The 16,583-nt window shown below is 38.8% G+C and overlaps 1 protein-coding gene across 6 annotated transcripts in view; it reads right to left on the bottom strand.

Moving 5' to 3' along the window:
• Fto (fat mass and obesity associated) overlaps positions 1 to 16,583 on the bottom strand; it is a 410,887-nt gene that overhangs the window by 97,145 nt on the left and 297,159 nt on the right. The gene's annotated exons all lie outside the window — the stretch shown is intronic.

Here is a 16,583-nt window from a genome sequence, read left to right as displayed (position 1 = left end):
GTACTGTAAGTTGCAAACTGCAATTACAATTCGTTGCAATTATCTTTGGTTGTTAATAGCACAAGATAGCATGTCACTTTCTACCAAGTGTATAATTTATCATTTGTGTTTTTTTTCCCGAACTCTTGTGGTATTCCAAATGTATAATCTTGTTGTATTTATTTCCCAGTGGTCCAACAAAATGCACAGCAAGTGCTGACTAGAACAAACTAAAAAGCACTGCTATTGACAAGCCGTCACTTGAGCAGTAATGAACATTCTGCCTCCACTTTCACCTCAACAAACCAGCAGCTTTAATTTATGATAAAGCAAAGGAGAGGCAACCTCCAGGTTTATTATACCCTCAGTGCTGTTTCAAATAAAGTAATTAGAAGGTCAAGAGACAGGTCTAGAAAGCCAAATATAAATGCAACCCTTCTGTACTGACATTAAAAAAAAAAAAAAAGACTCGTGTGTTCAAAGAGCATTTTATCTATCTTTCTTCTCCAGAGTGGGGCAAGGTTTATTTTTTTTAATACTACCATAACCAATCAGAACCAGTGGCTGCCCCACTCCCCGGCTCCCTAATTTGTTTCACGTGGGCTGCAAGCAGTACACCTAAGAGACCTGTCCCTAGGAGAGTGTGTCTGCCTGGCCCCCAAACTGCTCTCAACTGCAAATAGAGCAGGTGATTAGGAGTTTGCTTTTCTTTTGCCTCTAAATAAAGAACTCAATAGGTGAAGTAATGGGAAGGTTCTAGGGAAATTCTACAGATATAGTAGTAACCCATGAATAAATGACTTTGAAAATCTATTTTAAAATATTTTGCTTTAAATTTTTTCTTGAAAAAAGCTGAAGAAAAACAAGTTATCTAGGAGAAAAATTGGCCTTTCAGGATATTTTGTTTTCAGGAATGAAAGACACGACTGTTATTTCTAGGGAACGATCTGTTGCATCACACTTGGTTTTAAAACATATATTGTAACTTTGCATACACTGTATTCTGGGATTTTTCCTCTCTCTTTTTTTCCCTCCTGTATGACAATGATACCACTCTAAAAATTCTGTTAAAGGCCATGAGACCTAATGGACCTTTACTATATGTCCAGCCGAAGTCAGACCATTTCAAGGACCACATTAACTCTTTTAAGCCAGCTACCTTCAAACCTCTTCAAACCTCCAAGGACTACTTTAGGGGGAAATAAAGTCTACTGCTCCCTATTGCTCACTTTTTAAAGTTCTTCTTCCCAGCTCCTCTGAGAAAGGGAAGGGCAAGGAGGGGGAAAGAAGACAGAACAAGGAGTATAGAAGGAAAGACGGGAGAAAGTGAGGACGGGCAGAAAACCAGAATTTAGGTGGTTCTGTATCAGTCCCCATGCTATATAAACATATATCTACGAGGAGTGCTGTGTTTGAAAACAGTTCTAAAAAGGCAAATCTTCCAAAATGATACAAGTTACTCATGGCGCCATAACCTAGGAGAATTCCACCTCCCACTTGTAGGTTATTATAATCATCTCCATCTACCACTTTTGGGGGTCTGTGGAGCAGATATGTTTGAAATAGCATTTTGTGGTATAATTTTTGCTTCAAGTAATCTTTACCATCCTCTGTTCAAGTAGTTAGTTTAATTGCAACTGATTATATAAGTGGTGGAAATGTATGTAATCTCATAATTAGAACACATAATTATGTTGTAAAAATCCTTATGAAATTGTACAACAGAAAGTACACTAGTGTACCAGGTGGCTCCCGCCCCCCCCTTTCCATCCAGAAAAGCAACAGAAGAAACGACTTTTCATGGTCTGATAAGAAATGGGTATACTGGCGGGGGCTCACTTATCAGAGTGAAGGGATGGGCAGCCTTAGTCCAAAAATCTCTTAATAGTCCTACTGCCGGGTAATTTTTATATGTCCAGATAATAATAAAGAAATAATATCTATACTCTATAATCCAATTATGTATATAAAATGCAAAATGTATTGAATTTCCAAGGCATAAAATATAATATCTAGCCTGTTTTTCTTTCCAATCTAGGAACATAATTTCTTCTGTCAACACTTTTTTGTTAATTATTTTATTTTAAAATACTAGCTGGGTGTGGTGGTGCATGCCTGTAATTCCAGCACTAGGGAGGCTGAAGCAGGAGGATCGTTGCGAGTTCAAGGCCAGCCTGGGCTACAAAGTGAGCTCACGGCCAGCCTGAACTGCATAGTGAGACCCTGTCTCAAAAAGACAAATAAAATAAAATACTATTAATTTATACTATTATTAGGAAAGAGTATAGAAATACACTAGATAATTTTCCAATATCATTTGAGATAGTAATTACAGGCACTTCTCCGTTAGATAGAACAAGAAATATTTGATCTGCATTCTCAATCCTCCCCTTTCTTCTTTCCTGGCCTTTCACTGGAGGAGCTAAGGAGTGTTGAGATGTTCAAAGCTCTGGGCTGTGCAGTGGAGTAAGATGCTCAGAGCCTGCACAATCCAGCCTGGAAAGTGAGGCTTGTTTCATTAGGCTGTAAACCTTCAATCACCACAAGCCCTGATGATGCTATAGTACTAGACGTCAGACCTCCATCCAGAGGAAATCCTCTTAGAGGAAAGCCAGTGCTCGTCTCTTTTGCATTGCAACCCTACATGTCAGCGGCAAACAGATATATAGAGGGGATCCTGGATTCTACGTTGGGGGCCTAGCACTGGGGTAGGATTTTAGAAAGGGATAAAAATAGGACAAAGCCCTGTGCTTTGAAGATCTGTCATTGCTTTTTCACATATCCATTAAATGTATAAACTGTTACTAAAGAATTTTAAATGATTCTAAAGGTGTGCCAGAGATTGAAAAAGCAAACCATGGTGCCTAAGAGAGGCACTGCTGATTACCTCCCCAACAACCATTCCCTTTGGCTTCCTTGCCAACCAAACACTCTTATTTACTTAGGCATTCTATTTAGCTATATAGCATTCAGAGAAAGTTAACTTCATTGGCAGCTCAGAAGGGTATCTTGGTTAATAATAATAGTGCTTTCATTTCCCTTGACAGCTTTTAAGAGTTAGCATGAGCTTCAGATCTGGGCAGTAGGACCAGAGGAAAGGTCAACTGGAAGCTTCCAGGAATGACTTTCTCATTCTTGAGGAGCCACCAGAGGAGCCGACCTCCTTCCATGTCTGTTGTTTCTACATGTGGCTGTGATGCTCAGAGCTCCTGCAGCCATTGGAAACGTGAAAGAAGCCAGCATGAGGGTGAAGGTGGTAATAGCCGGCTTGAAGGAAAGAACCTGAGTGTTCAGTGACATCACTGGGGCTCTGACCATACTGTATCGACAGCTGACCTACTTCTCAACTTCCTGTAATATGAGATAATAATTGCCCTTGTTTAAGCCAATATGAGTCAAGGCACAAGTTGATACTGTGCCCATTTATGCATTATAGAGGAGCAACATATTTTTAGCTTAACCACAAGCACACCACAGAACTAAATTAAAACTCGCTCACTAAAATTAAACTGGTACTTGCATGCACTATTGGTAGAATCTTTTAAATTAGTACAGTCCTTTTGGAGAGCAGTTTATTACTATGCATCAAGAGTTATAAAAGGGCCATGAATTTTGTCCCAGTATTTCACACTGGGCAACCTATTCCAAGGAAAGAATCCAAATCACCGGGAATTACATTCTGTTCACTTGATAGAGTATTATGCATGCATTAAAAATGATGATTAAAGCTGTTAGAAAAGGAAAAATATTTTAAGTGAAAAACAGAATACAACAATAACACACACAAAAAAAAACAATAACAACACAAAGCACAACAAGTGTATTTAAAAGCTTAGCAGAATGTCTACCAAGACATTTACAGTACAGATGTTTTCACCATGAGAGACTGAGGGGTGCTATTTTTTTCTTTCTTTTCCAAATTTCCTAAATAGACAAAAACACACCTATATTTGAAATCCCCCTGCATTATTCAGCTGCTTCGTATAATTTGTGGACAAGGCTGATTGAAAATGTCTAGAGAGGGAGGCTGAGCTAGCCCGGGGAAAATACCAGAGGCTAATGCAGAAAGCTCATTAGCACCAGGATTTCCTCATACTTCTTGGATTCTTCTAAACTCTGACTTCTCTTTCCTTCTTACCTTTTTCTTCTTCTTCCTCTCTATTTTTTAAAGGAGATAATTATTGCATGATTTGGGTAAGGTGAACAATAACAGTTAACATACAGTGGGTGGGGAGCTAACACACTACCACTGAAAGAAGCCCATTGGGAAAATTCTCATTTCTAAGTAGAAAAAAATGTCAGCTGCCTTGATTCAAGGGTTCTGCCTCAGAATAGATTTGCCTAGAAGTGCATAAGGGTGCACAGTGGGAGCTGTGAGGTATTAGTGAACTCTTCCAAATAAATGCAGGGACATAGGTGCTTCTTCTAATCTAAGCCAACAAAGGCATGTTGACAGAGTCCCAGGGCAGCTCACAATATTCCACATAATTAAGAGGGATTGTTGGCATCACAAGGACCAGAAATGTTCTGTAGATTAAGTGCTTGCTTCATTGCTAATGACTGCCCAATTTCTTTAGACTAATTGGTGCAGTCTACATTTTTGCAGCAAAGATGAAGTATCAACTTGATTTGGTGTCGATAAAAAATTGATGGATGCTTCTGACTGCTACTTCCCAACAATACACGGATTATTACTACTATAATTATCATAAATGACAAAACATGGGCAAGTGGTGATTACAAGTCTAATTCTATCTTGAGGTTTTAATGGCATAAACCACTCAGGCTTTACACTCATGATTTACTGCACCATCAAAAGCCCTGAAAGGATTACCCTGGGGTGAATGCCACTCATTATCTTCCCAATCATGGGCTGGTTTGGCCTAACATGGAACAAATAATCAAGGCTGAGTTCTTAGGAAAGCCCTTTTTAAATATATAAATCTCCAGTTCAAGAAGGAGTCATGTACCTGCCAATAGCCTCCTCTCTGTTTCTGGATGTTGGAGTTGCACTCTGTCCTGGCATGTACAGCAGCAGGGCGTCTCTGTGTCACAGGACAGCCTAGAAAAGCGGTGTGCCAAAGCTTGAAGGTACTGTCAGCACCTCGGCTATTGGCAATCCAGCACTACCAGGGCACAAACCACAAGGACAAGGGGTAAAAGGCTATACACTTCAGATGTGCCCACCTGGTTGGGCACAAATACTAGTTCTGCAAAATAGCTCTTTGGAGGAAGGGGACCGTGAGGAAGACAGAGGGGAGGAGTTTGTATGACTTGTGGTGAACATGCTTTCAGGAAGCACTAAACAATTTGTGCTATAATAAAAAATACAAACATTTACCCTGGTACAGATGCAGCTCCAGGACTAGGTGATCCTACCCTGAGACTGCCAAGTAAAACGTCCCAAAGTCCAGGCAGGCAACCACAGTAAAGCAGCCTCTGTGAGGGTAGCAACAAATAGGCAAGTGATACCCTCCAAAATGGGTAGCTACCCTTTTGTGGGTCAGGGATTGTTGCTAGGTCCAAGTGGACACTGTTTTCTGTTTTCTTCAAGAAGTCAGAAGTCTGTTTTTATGCAAAATACCCAGACTGGCACAAGATTGGCTCAATTTGGATGTTAGCTCTGCTAACATTTGGGATATGTTACAAACTCATAATAGCTATCATCTATCTCATGGAATTGTTTTGAAGATTGAATGAAGAAATTTTAAAAAAGAATTAATGACACATAGTAAATGCCAGTGGATATTGCTGCTACCTAAGGCTAGATATGATCCACTGGCTCTTAATTTCTGACTTGTGGTACAGGCAGAAACATCATATGGAAGGCAGGATCCAAAAATGGCCAGCAGGGCCAGGGATACAGCTCAGTAGCATGGCGCCTGCCTGGCAAGCGTGAGGTTCTGAGTTTGATCCCTGGTACCAAAAAAAAAAAAAAAAAAAAAAATCTAACACAAAAATATTGATTTGAGGCAAACTGTGTGTATTCAAATCCTATTTTCCCTACTTGCTAGAAGCTATCTGACCTTGTAAGTCATTTTATGAAATCTCAGCTTTCTCAGCTTTCTCGTCTGGCAAATGGGAATAAAGAGCATAGAATGCCAGGGACGACATTTATTTAAATCAGATAGTATAGTGTTTGGATAAAGCACTCAGTGAATATTAGTAGTCAGTACTCATATTAACATTTTTATTGTTTCACAAGTCTTTGAATTTTTAAATCTGCTTTTCAAAAACGCTCTAAATTTTCTGCTTTTGTCCCATTTCTGTCATGGGCATTTGTGCCACGGCATAGCATTACAATTACACTCATTAGCCAGAAGTAATTCACTTTTGGAAATCAATCTATTCATTGAAGAATTGGTTCTTAAGGAGCTCCTTCAACTATTTCAACTGTTCCTAAATGCAAAGAACTGCGGCAAAGGAACAACTCCTCCTGATGAGTCTTTCACTCCACCATCTTAGGAGTGAATGCTGCGATAATCACAATTTGAGGTGATGTCACATTGATGTCTACTACTCACGTGAAACACACACACACACACACACAGACACACACCATGTCTGTATGGAGCTAGATCCCCAGCCTTTTGTACTTTTCATTTTCAGACAGGGTCTTGCTAAGCTGCTCTGGTGGGACTTGAACTTGCTATGCTCCTGCCTCAGCCTCACAGAGTGCTGGAATTATAATCATGCACCACCGTGCTTAGCTGCCATAACTGTTTTTGTAACATGTAAGTATCTAATCACATCCAGTTTAAGGGAGTATGTAGATGAAACACCCAGGATTCCACCATCCATTAATAAAAGCCTGATTATACACGTACCTTTTATAGCACACGTTAGGCAGTTTAGGCGGTACATAAAAATTATTTTCTCCAGTGGAGCCAGGAGGGTATGTCTTTTGTTCAGTCAACCAAAGTTCTCTTGCACGTAAGACTAAAGGAAGTTCCCCAGTCTGCCTCATGATACAGGCTCAGACTGAGGAGCTGTCTAAGTCTCCTCTTTAAAACAGAGAGCTTCAACCAGAGAACTGGAGGCTCCTGAAAACCACAGCACATTTATCACTAGCCAAGGCAAATGCATTTCCTGTACGACACTCCTGAAGGAGGGAGGGTACCAATTACCCTACAAGTGTCAACAGGGACACCCTGCTGGCAGTGGACACGCTTCAAGTCAACAGAGGTCCTCTGTCACTTACTCATGACTTTCAAATACCCTTCTTAGTGCATGGAGAATCTTCTATGTTACAGCTATTTGGGAAAATAAACTACAGATATGATCTTTTACTTGGAGAATCACCAGACTCAGGCATAGGCTCCTGCGTTCTTATGTCGTTTTACTCGTAGTTCAGCAGGTATATCTCTGGCTGGCTTTCCCCGAATCTCAAATCACTGAAAAGGGTCAGCAAACACAAAAGAGCTGGCTGTGCTTTGCAACTGGAAGTCATCAGAAACTTTCCAAGAAATTTCTCCTTCCAATAAGAAGTTCCATTTCCTTTTCTTGCTTTATGCTCCTAGTCATGGATATTACAACTAGATGTAAATTAATTTTGTTTTCTCTCAGATTAATTGTGCATCGTTCAAATATTAAAAAGAGTAATGTTCATAATGCCACTCTCAATTACTTCAGTGTCATCCCCTTGTGAGCGTGGAGGTCATCAGATGCTCACGAGTCAGGGCAGATGAGATTAAAGTGACTTCCCTCTGGAAATATTCCAGTGTAACCATTTACTCCCCTCCCCTCCCCTCCCCTCCCCTCCCTTCCCCTCCCGAACACTCACAATTTAAAAATGCCCAAATCCAATAAGAGATATCCTTTACTGTCGGGGATGCACATACCAGAGGAAGTGCTGGGGATAAAGGAAATCTGTGAATCAGAGAAAGATGTTGGTATGCAAGATTGAAGATATACCAGCTGGCCCACTCCTTCAGCTGGTTTCCAGAGGCCAGGAAGAAATTAGTCTCACAGTTCAGTTGAAAGAACACCTGGTCATTCACCCAGGGGCACAAATTCACTATGGAACAGGGTTATCTTTGTTTCCATACCAAACACACCTAGGAATTAAGTCCGTTAAAATTCTGTGACTCTCATTGTCCTGAACTGCTTGCTTTCATAAAAATTAGGAGATGGAGAAGGGTGAGGAAAGAGTGTGATTGTACAAATATCGATGTCAATGGAACTGATTCTAAAGGCTGATGATACCGTCCCCAACAACAGGGTTGGAGCATGCAGCACTGAGTTCCCACGTATATTTCACTCAAGATTAACAAATGTGAAGGTTCGGGGAAGGAACTGTATTAAAGCCAAAGAATTAGCAGTCTGGTATAATCAATATGGTGAATTAGAGGCAGTCAGGCTTCCTACAGTGGTTACACGCACTCAGTGTTCCCCCAGCTTTGGGATCTGCACAAAGTTCACAATAACAAGTCAGAAATAGACTTAAGTTCCTCACCTGCACGCAAGCTTATGAATGAAACACATCACTTTACAGCTGAACCTGCAACTCTCACAGTAATTCTTCTTTCCCGAGAAAGGTCAGGTTGAGTCTTCCCATGAACCACTGAGGACTGTGGCTGGATGGGGTATGACATGGAGGAAGCTACATGATAGGAGGGGTGATTATCCCGGGCTGGATTCAAAACAGAAAACCACATGCGCATGTTGGAGGCAGATGGAAAAGGGCGGCGGTGGAGGAACTAGCATGCAAAGGCAGAATGTGCTGGCAAATGCTCCTGGCACAGCACTTGGTAAGAGGCTTGGGCAGACCCAGTCTGGAATGTGGTCTGGGAACTGAACTCCTGGGAGATAACCATCGTGGAACCAGTAGAAGCCACTGATCTTTGGGAAAACCTTAACCTGCAGATTTTGTTGCTTATTTTTTCTTCCTCCTGGTTAAGTTTTCATTCCCTCTTCTTGACCTGTCTATAAGCACGTTCTATTTGCCCTTTTTGCCTCCGACCTTTCAGACTGCCAAGACTCGCAATATATATCCAGATAGATTTTTTTAAAAATTGAGGTTTAATTTTATACGTACAAGCTGATGAACTGAAATTTACTTTTTAAAATTTCATGCCCGTAATATTCTTTATCCCGGGGCCATCCACTACTCACTTGTTAAGTCATCACAGTTACGACACTGACAAAGGAGGCTGGCAGCATTCAGGGGCATTTACTAATAGCCACGGTATAAGAATCTGGTGCTTGGTGCTGTTTAGGGTAAAAGAATGACAGCCTGACAGCCCCTTGCCTCAAAGATATTACAGTACAACTGGTAGATGCCAACAGGCTACCTATTGCTGCAGTCCACTTGCTAGACAACTTGAAAATAAGGTCTAAGCATTTGGAGACAGTTTGCCTGTGGATGCCAGATTGGAGAGCAAATTATTGTTTGTAGCAGGAAAGACATTTTGGCAACCCAGTACTTTTTTCAAAAGATCCAACTATAATAGTAACTTGGCATATTAAGATACACTGAATTGGGAAAAGGAGGTGAGAATATTCCTTGGTCAAATAAATTTGGGGAGTACTATATTTATTTAGACATTGTAAAATAAAAAAAATTTTTAAAATAGAAATTGTTTATCAATGGCAGTTTTCTGAACCCTAGTCCACAAATACTACACAGATATCAAATAAGAGCTAGGGTGACTAATAATAACAGCAAAAGTAGAGCTTTAGTAGAGTACATTCACTAGTTTTTAGCTCCATCACTATTATGACTCAGAAATCTGGCTCCGGAATACTCCGTCAAGTCTAGTTCTTATCAAAGATAACAGAAGGAGCTGCAGACCTACATTTATTGAGTGTCTATTCGTGCCAGCCGTTGGCTTCTTTTTAAAAACTCTGTAACATAAACAGGTGGTTCCTCAGAGGAAACTTGTTCTCTACTATATCCTCAGCACTAGCATAGGGATTGACATTTGTAGGAGCTCAACTAGTTTTGGAATGAATATGAACCCATTGTACAGTGTGATGACAAATTAATCAAATGAATTTCTATAACTGTGTTTCACTATCCACATGGGTTTCATTATTAGATCAAAGAAGTCATTAGCTGGTGACCCACAGCCTGTAGACAATGTCTTATTTATCAATACCACTTAGGAGTTGGGAGATTTTTGATAAAATCAAGATTTCAAATTACTTCTTAAATATCAGAAGATCAGGCATCATTACAGAGTCAGCATTCCTATAAGGCCACAGTCCATTTACAAAAGGCCATAGTTGAAGAGTAGCCTACCAATGTCCCTACCACTCTCTATCACCTCTCTGCCACTAGGGCCATGTCTTGGTTGCCAGTGATCATTGTGCTGGTGCTCCTGGGCACAGTAGGCATTTGAGCTTGTGGCTTGTGATCTATAATCCAAACCCCTTTGTATCTATTAACTCACAACAACCCATTTTACAGAGGAACCAAACACACAATGCATAAATAACTCACTCCAGAGTTCTCTATCTGGCAAGTGACAGAGTGGGTTCTGAATTCAGATGATCTGGCTCCAGAGTAGTGTTCTTCACCACTATGGCCTGCTGTCTCTTACTATATGGCTACAACAGAGACAATTTGAATTGCTTCCAAATTTTTCATGTATGTACATCTTGCACCCCCCAAACCATATTGGCTTCAAAGGAATGCAACGTATCATATTTCCTTTATATTTTACTTAGCATATTTCCCCCAAATGCCTTTTTGATTCACTTGATCAAGAGTAGCTGCATAAGCAAACACATTTCATAATACCCCTAACCACACCAGGAAACTAGCCAAAGTCTGGCTCCCCAACAGCAAGTCCAATATTGACCAAAGCTGCCGTAAGCTGGCAGCCCCACACAGTCAAGGATGGAAGTCTGCCTTCACACTTCTCCCAGTGACAAACATCACCGGCTTGCGTTACATATCCTTTAGGCTGATGACGGGAATACACACGTATTAAGTTTCATCACCCCTCCATTTGGTTCAGTGTGGGTTTAACCAAACAGCTGCCCGGGAGCCTATCTTTTCACTTAAATTAGTTCTACTTCTCTACAGCTCTGATTTACTGACAAAGCATTCTCTTTATCTGCTCATGGCATAGGAGTTTTGTCTAGGCAGAAACTGTGGTTGGTACAATTGCCAGTTGGGTCATTTAGCATTTCCATGTGGGACACTGACTAGAGAAAGGTATTTTAATTCCCAATTAGTCTGTATCAGCAAAGGAAATGTATTTTCCATTATTTCTTTACTGTGGATTCTGATTCATAAAATATCTTAAGAAAAACACATTTTACGTTACTGAGTCTTTGATTTCCCAGGGAAACTAATAAATAATCAACAAAAATATGATTAAAGACTGCTTGAACTACCATCCAAAAAAGGAACTCCAGCCAGCAAAGAATCCTTCTGATCCAAATCTTTTTATTCCTAGAAACAGAATTCTTACTTAGCCTTTCAAAAGCCTGATGAAGGCTTCAGCTAAGTTTTGACATAAGATTTTCATATTCAAAATATCTGTTGAAATAAGGGGAGAAGGAATACAGATCTTGAAACTGCATTAGTCTGAAATAGAGCTTAGTAAGCTAGAAAGGGAAATTACTTCTCTGTAATTGGAATTCTGTCCTAAAAAATCCCTTTGAAATCATGTTCAGCTACTTTCCCGTTATGTGTCCCAGAGAAACTAACTTTAACCCTTTCTGGAACTACCCATTAAAAATTATTTGATATTTATACATTTCTCTGGGAAGAAATTTCTGGGCAATGGTCTGTGTCCTTTAGAACTTAATAATGAATTAGTAGTTTCCAAGGGTCCTTCACACATTTTTTAAAAGTGCTTTTCTGGGACATGCCTTCCCATCATTACGCTGTTGCTTATATTTACATATGACATTAATCTTGGCCAAACAATACTAAGGCACACTTCCCAATCCTGGTGCATTTATCACTGAAATGATATCACTAAATTCTGCTCCAGCTGCAGTTATTAATCCTAGATTGCAGCTTCTTTGAAGACAAGGAGTTTGATCCATTTAATGCCAGTTTAATGCCATTTAATGCTATGCTACTTAACTTCTACTCTTTTCCAGTTTTCTCATCTGTAAAATGGAAATAATGTCTTCCTCAAAGAATGCTCCTGAGAATTAAATGAGATAATACAAGTAACATGTATTACATGCATTATATTAGCATAGTTTTGGGGACATAGCAATGTTACAGTGCCATTAATATATTAATATAGCTAATATTATAAGAATTATATATAGTATGTGGATGCAAAATCTTATGTATGTTTTGTAGAAAAATGAGATGGAAGAAGGTTCTCCTTCCTGTAAGATTTACCTTGATATGAAGACACCAGACCTAATATTGCCTAAAGATAGCCCATAATACTAAAGTACTTGGTTAGATTTCTACTTCATCATCTGAGAAATACTGCCTGGTATCAAAACCACAAAGTGGGTTACCTGGCATGTGGGAAATTCTCATGTGGATGTGTGAAATGTCCCATCTTGAATCTGTCTTCTTTTTAAGGACATAAACTTAATAATGGTATGTGATAATATGGATCATACTTGACACTGTAGTTATAAACTAGTTTCACGGAGTAGCTTAGCTATTATAAGGGCGAGCAAATATCAACCTAAATTTGATGTGGAGAAAGGTCCACAGAATAACCCACTACTGGATATTCTGCTACTTTACTTGCTAATTTTTTTTTTTTTTTTTGGTAGCAGGAATTGAACTCAGGACCTTGCGCTTACCATGCAGGTGCTTGTGCTGCTGAGCTATATCCCTGGCCCACACTTGCTAAATTTTTAATATTTTTTTCTCTAAAAAGATAACATTCTAATAAAGATCATCAAACATTTAAATGTCTATTTCTTAATTATCTTCTGAAAGTTATAATGTAAAAACAATGATCCATTGTCTGGAATTAAAAGCAAAATTAGTTTTGGTACAACAATTTTGTGTTTTAAGAAAAACTTTGGAGGGAAGTCACTGAAAAACTATGAAGTGTCATACAAACAGAAAGTCATAAATGAATCATATAATATTTTACCCTATATAGAACTGAGAAAGGACAGGAGCTAATGTTCTCTGCTTCAGAGTACTATAGCTTAATATTCTCACAGAAATTATATTTATCCTTAGGATGGAACAATATTAAACATGCAGTACTGAAGGGATCTCTTACCATATATTTTTTTTAAAAAAGAAAGAATATAAAATGTAAAATGACTTCAGATCTCATTTGTATACCAAAGCTGTCAACCAAAGGTTATATATACTGAGAAGACACAATGCCTTCCTTTTTAAAACTGGAACTATTTCTATCTTAAGTTCCTATGACAAAATATCTCAAGAAAACTCAAGAGAGCAATTCTGGAGGATTAAGACATAGATGTAACCTCAGGAAAATCCATATGAACCTCACTTTGCCAATATGTGCTAAAGGTTAATAAAATGCTTAGTAGGTGACACTGGATGATGAGGAATATAAATAAATTTTTTAAACATAGGAAAATCCGGCTAGACCCTCTCTTCTTCCCATAACCCCATTATCCAGGATCTCATGACACAATCTGGGGCTCATACCAACAAGTCTTCAAAGAGGTCTTCTCTCTCACAAATGTCTATGCCTTGGCTCAGCAGAAGGCCAACAACTCCTCAGTGTAGCCAGGCCCAAGCCACACAGTCTACCCTGCCATCGAGATTTGATGTAAGGCAGGAAGGCTACCAGTATTCTTTTAGATTTGCTCACAATCTATACAGGTGCACCTGGAAAGGGTGGATGGATGTATCTGGAAAGGAGAATGAATCATCTGTTTTACTGTATTTTCCCTTTCCCACAGGTCCTAGATAAGGCTACCCGTGGAAAGGTAGGAGACCTTACCCAGAACCACTTGAAGGACAAACCACCAAAGAGAACCTGCCTCCTTCCAGCAGGGAGTCAACAAAAGCTGTCCTGCTTTCTCCACAGTAGCTCCACTTCTGCAGCAGATCAGGTGCTAGAAAGGAGACTTCAAAACTCTTACTAGCACCTTCAAGATGACCAGAAAACAGAATCATCCTTGTAAAGTCAGCATACTATTGAGACACCTGAATACCCATGTTGACTGTGGCAGAATTCACAGTGAATCAGCTGAGGTGTCTATCAATAGGTAAATGGATAAATAAAATGTGGTGTATTTATACACAATGGGGTATTATTCAGCCGTTGCAAAGAGGGACATTTTCTCATGTGTAGACATATGGTTAGATTTGGAGATCATTACATTGAACAAAATAAGCCAGACTCAGACAAATATTGTATGTTCTCCCTAATATGTGGAATCTAAAAAAGATGACATGAAAGTAGAAGGGAGACTATTATTAGATAAGAAGAAGAGAACAAAAAGGAGGGAAAAGTAGTATAAGGGAAGATAATGAGAGGATGCATAGGATCAAAATATATTATCTACATTAAATATCCTCTCTGAGAAATGTGAAGGTAGAGAGGAAGGTAAGGCAAAGAGTGAAGGGAGGAAAAAGTGATCAAAGTGTGCTACGTAACTGTACAAATCCACCAAAATGAAGCCTATCAATCTGTATAACCAAATGCCCTAATAAAAAATATGAAATAGAAAGGAAGACAGAAAGACAGACAGACAGAAAAACAGACAAAAAGAGAGAGAAAGGCAGACAGACAAACTGACTGACTCTTGGGTACTTGAGGACTAAGTCAACTGAGTAGAAGTCCCATAGGTTCGGTGTGCCTATGTGACACAGGGCATCGTACGTGTGTTAGAGAACTAAGGAACAATCACATCTCCTGCCTTGAAGGAGCTTCCAATATGATGTCAGTACCCCCACACCCAGGCAACAGAAATAGGGTATGAGTACAAAACTGTAAGAGGAAGGAATATTTCCGAGATTGAATAGATGGACCAAGTAAACTGAATTATGAACAATACTTTACAAATTCACAAGTAGATCACAATTCTGAAGTCCATTTCTTTCCATGTCTCTGGGGCCCCTCTGGCAACTGTGTATGACTAACTTTGTCATCAACAGGCAGAAAAATGCATCTGTCAGGTCCATGTTTATTCTTTAGAATATTCTATTTATGAATTATTAATTTTAACTTTAAGAGTTTTATTCTATTAATCAATGAGTGCTTAACAGGAAAAAAAATCATGAAGTATTGAGTTTTTAACACTGTTCATAAAAAAGTATCAAAATTTTCAATATTGACTTTTTAGTGTACTGAATCTAAAAGGAACATCAGAAATACATTCTTATATGAACTACAATGAAAATACCAATAGCACACTACAAAAAACCTTTACATCAATTATCACATCTATAATATGAGCAACTACTTTGAAGATGACAATAGGCAATGTACTAACCATTGCTACTCTCCTACAATCTTGTTTTGAAATTTTATACCATTGTTTTTATTGTTTACTTTTCATTTCTTTAAAATAAAAAACAGTCTGCACACATGACAACAGCTTGTTCCATATACATGTATCACCTACACTGACAGCACATGTCTTTTGCTTTCCTGACCTTTTTGTAAGATATACTTTACATCTCAGTGGTCTTGCAGTTTTGTCAGGAGGTTCTTATTATATTATACAGTGCATCATTAACAGGAACATAAACCATCGATAAAATAAATTATTAAATTCTTAATATATATTGTGTATTTAAAATAGATATCAATAGTTTCACATCAGCTCTGTACTTGCTTACAAAACCTAAAAGGTAACATCAGAAATAAATTTCTATATGAGCTACAATGAAAATATCAATAGAACTCTACAACAAAAATAAGCTTTGATTCAAGTGTCACACCCAAGGCAATCTTCACACATGACGACTGCATATTCCATGCACACGTCTCTTACACTAACAGCACATGTGTTTAGCTTTCTATTCCTATGTGGCAGTCTTATTACCTCTCTTCTATTTTGTCAGGAGCTTCTTACATATTGTACAACATGCACTTAGCAGGGAAATAAGGTATCAATAAAATAAAATATCAAATGTGTAATGAGAGCTTAGAATAGACATCATCATTTTCATATCAGCTGCTTACTTGCTTACAAAACCTAAAAGATAACATCAAAAATAAAAACCTCTGTAAACTACAATGTAAACACAAAAAAAAGCCCACCACAGAAATAAGCTTGGCTTCAAATCACACCCAACTCAGTCTTCACACATGACAACTGCATGTTCCATACACAAGTATTGTTTACATGAGTAGCACATATGTTTTGTTTTCTTATCCTTTCTTGAAGGGCACAGTTAACATCTTTTTTGTTTTCTTGTTATTGTAGTAGATCTTTACGATGCTGCACCTGTCCATTCACCTGTCAGCTCACCAGTACGGTCCACAATTTTGCGGGGTAGTTCTCTGGGTAGAAACATTTTCTTTTTTCTTTGCTGTAAATGATCTCTTCTGAGCTCCAGTCATAATCTCCTAAGAAAATTTCTCTGTGATATTTTGCACTTGTTATTTTCTTTGTAAACTATCAAACTATTTAGGCCACACATGTTTAGAATTGAGTAAAACACAACCATTGGCCAATGCTTTGTGTTTCAAGTGACATCATAGTTGCTGCATAACTCATGA

Source organism: Chinchilla lanigera, unplaced genomic scaffold (genome assembly GCF_000276665.1).
Source record: "Chinchilla lanigera isolate Chin_1 unplaced genomic scaffold, ChiLan1.0 scaffold00032, whole genome shotgun sequence".
Taxonomy (NCBI): Eukaryota; Metazoa; Chordata; class Mammalia; order Rodentia; family Chinchillidae; genus Chinchilla; species Chinchilla lanigera.
Note: the sequence above shows the minus strand (reverse complement) of the source record. Positions and strands in the feature narration are given on the sequence as shown.